The following is a 3,225-nucleotide window of genomic DNA, read 5'->3' as shown; positions in this document are numbered from 1 at the left end:
GCAGAAGACAGAGCTGTGTTTAATTTATGTCTTTTCCAACTGAGGAAGACAAACAGTTGCTACTTTCTACATAAACAGGTAGAGATGAATTGGTTTATTTTGGCCAGGGTTGTATTATAGTATTTCCAATTTGGGACTAAAAGGTGTCCCTCATCATACATCTGAGATCCAAGAAAGCACAAAGCCATGACAAATGATTGTCTGTTCTTAATTTTCTAGTATGACCTGCTTCACCTGCTTAAACTCTTTCAGCTCCACGATGAGTTCCCAGTACTTGAGATACAACCAACCACATGGGCCTCCCATTTGGGCATTTGTTGGTGTTTCAGAAAGCCCCACAAGGCTTATCATGCCTAAATATGTCAGTTAAACCAGCTGCCATCTCTAGGTCAGTGGCCACTGAGTCCATGGAAGCATGCACCAATAAGTTCTTTTCCAGCTGCAGCCATGTACTACCAGGGAGAATTCAACTGCAGTAGATGTTCCATCTTTCCACAAGAGCCTCTCCTATCTCCTTTAGCATGAGCTGGGCTTTCCTTTGCCAGTCTTGCTCCTGTTCCATACAGCTCAGATACACACTTCTTGGAGGCTGCAACTGACTTTTTTCTTGAATTACTTGATCCCATTCCTGTTCCAGAAGTTTCCTTTCTTCCACCAACTTGTGCCCCTGAGAGCTGAGGGCTTCTCGATAACTAGTTGTCCTGTTTTGCTTCTTTTCAAGTTCCAAAGAGAGCTAAGCAACAGCTCATTAGTGTTCTGAGATGACAGCATGCTACCTGGTGTCAAGGTCCTGTCAGAAAGCAGCTGTTCTCTGACCATAGGTTTCTCTCCTTTCTCTCTCTCTTTCTTGGACTCCCTAGACCAAATCCAACCAACACAAATAAATCACAGGAAAACACATCAAGAAAAATTACAGCTATGATCTTGACTCTAAGTATGACACCATATGGATGACATTTTATAAAAAAAAAAAACAAACTTCTGAGGTGTCAAGAAAATATCATTTGTACAAAACTGCAAAAAAGGAAAGGTTTGCATCCTAAAATTGAACCAAGGCTGGGAACCTAATCCTGCAACATCCCTTTTCTCTCACCTAACTTTCATAGCAAGAAATGTGACCAACTTCTTTTCTTCTAAACCTACCACTGACCTCAAGTGTTGTTGGGAGTGGTGCTTGGCTTTAGATAGCTATCATCAGCAAATAGCTTAAGTCAAGGTATTTCTATTCAATAATAATGTGGTACAGAATTTCAACCTCAGCTATATGTGGTGATGCATACCTATAATCCCAGCACTCAGGTTATTGAGGCAGGAAGATGACATTTTAGAACTACCCAGGTTTCAATGGAAAACTGTTCTTCATAACAAGGACCAGAAAGAGCTAAAGCCAAATGAAAAGAGATTAACAGATATTAATACCAGTATGAAAGATGCTAGTAATGTCTAACAAAGGTTTATAAGCAGAAATCATGACAAAAAGTTTAAGCAAAGCAATAGCAGATAGAAAATTTAGAAATGAAAAATATAGAAACTGAAATACAAGCATCTTATGCCTACAAACTTAGTTACTCAGGAGATGGGGATCTGAGAACCAAAGTTCAGAGCTAGCTTGAGCAGAAAATCCTTTGAGATTTCATCTACAAATAACCAGTCGAAATCTAGAAGCTGAGGTGCTACTCATGTGGCAGAGCACCAGCCATGCAAAAAAAAAAAAAAAAAGCTGAGCAAGAGAATGAGCCCTGGGACTGGGAATGTGGCTTAGTGATAGACTGCATGAAGCCTGGGTTTGAGTCCTTAGAACCACATAAACCGAGAAACCCAGAAGTGGTGCTGTGGGTCAAGTGGTAGAATGCTAGTCTTGAGCAAAAGAAACTCAGGGACAGTGCCCAGGCCCTGAGTTCAAGCCTCAGGACTTGGGTCGGGGGAGGAACACATACAACCCCCCCCAAAACCCACAAAACCTAATACCATACCTAGTGAGGAAAAAATGGGTCTGGCTCTTTACCTGTAAGATTAAAGATTTCTCAACAGAGGAGTCCTGAATGCTCCAGCTAGCACACCTATACAGCAAGACAAGGAAATAAAAGGTATACATGACATGGATGAAATAAAACTGAAGTCCCACATCTTATTCGGAATTAACTCAAAATAGTTAGTGTAAAATGCAAAACTGAAACATTAAAGAAAATTTTCAGAACTTGAAGTACGTAAAAAGATCTGAGATGTATCACAATAAGCTATCAAAGGAAAACCAGGACATTGTGCTTCATGAAAATTAAAATGAGAGAGGGTTAGATATATGCAAAGCTTATCTCCAACTAAGGACTGGAATCTAGAATACTTACCCTAGCATTGGTGGCTCATGTTTGTAATCTTAGCTACTCAGGAAACTGGGATCTGAGGACTGTGGTTCAAAGCCAGTCAGATCAGAAAAGTCCATGAGACTCTTACTTCCAAATAACTTCCAAAAGAAAAGTCATAGCTAGGTACTGATGGCTCACACCTGTAATCCTAACTACTCAGGAGGCTGAGATCTAAAAATCGTGGTTCAGAACCAGCCCCACCAGGAAAGTCCTGAGATTCTTACCTCCAATTAACTACCAGAAAATTGGAAATGGCACTGTGGCTCAAATAGTAGAGCACTTGTCTTGAGCTGAAGAACTCAGGGACAGCACCCAGGTCTAGAGTTCAAATCTTATGACTGACAAACAAAAGTCAAAATTGGGACCTGGGAATGTGGCTTAGTGGTAGAGTGCTTGCCTAGCATACATGAAATCCTGGGTTCAACTCCTCAGTACCACATAAACAGAAAAGGTTGGAAGTGGTGCTGTGGCTCAAAGGGTAGAGTGCTAGTTTTGAGGAAAAGAAACTCTGTCAGAGTGCAGGACAGAGCCCAGGTCCTGAATTCAAGCCCCATGACTAGAGAAGAAGAAGAAGAAGAAGAAGAAGAAGAAGAAGAAGAAGAAGAAGAAGAAGAAGAAGAAGAAGAAGAAGAAGAAGAAGAAGAAGAAGAAGAAGAAGAAGGAAGAAGAAGAAGAAGAAGAAGAAGAAGAAGAAGAAGAAGAAGAAGAAGAAGAAGAAGAAGAAGAAGAGGAGGAGGAGGAGGAGGAGGGGGGGGGGGGGAGGGGGAGGAGGAGGAGGGGGAGAAAAGTCAGAATTAGAGCTGTGGCTCAAGTGGTAAAGAGTTACCTTTGAGCAAAAAGCTCAGGAAAGCGCCCAAGATCT

General features: G+C 41.4%; 1 pseudogene; it reads right to left on the bottom strand.

The window, feature by feature from the left end:
* Positions 1 to 207: 207 nt before the first annotated feature.
* Positions 208 to 864, bottom strand: LOC138805036 (coiled-coil domain-containing protein 127 pseudogene; annotated as a pseudogene).
* Positions 865 to 3,225: the final 2,361 nt, after the last annotated feature.

The sequence above is a fragment of the Dipodomys merriami genome, unplaced genomic scaffold (genome assembly GCF_024711535.1).
Source record: "Dipodomys merriami isolate MVZ:Mamm:240054 unplaced genomic scaffold, mDipMer1.0.p SCAF_380, whole genome shotgun sequence".
In the NCBI taxonomy this organism is placed as follows: domain Eukaryota; kingdom Metazoa; phylum Chordata; class Mammalia; order Rodentia; family Heteromyidae; genus Dipodomys; species Dipodomys merriami.
Note: the sequence above shows the minus strand (reverse complement) of the source record. Positions and strands in the feature narration are given on the sequence as shown.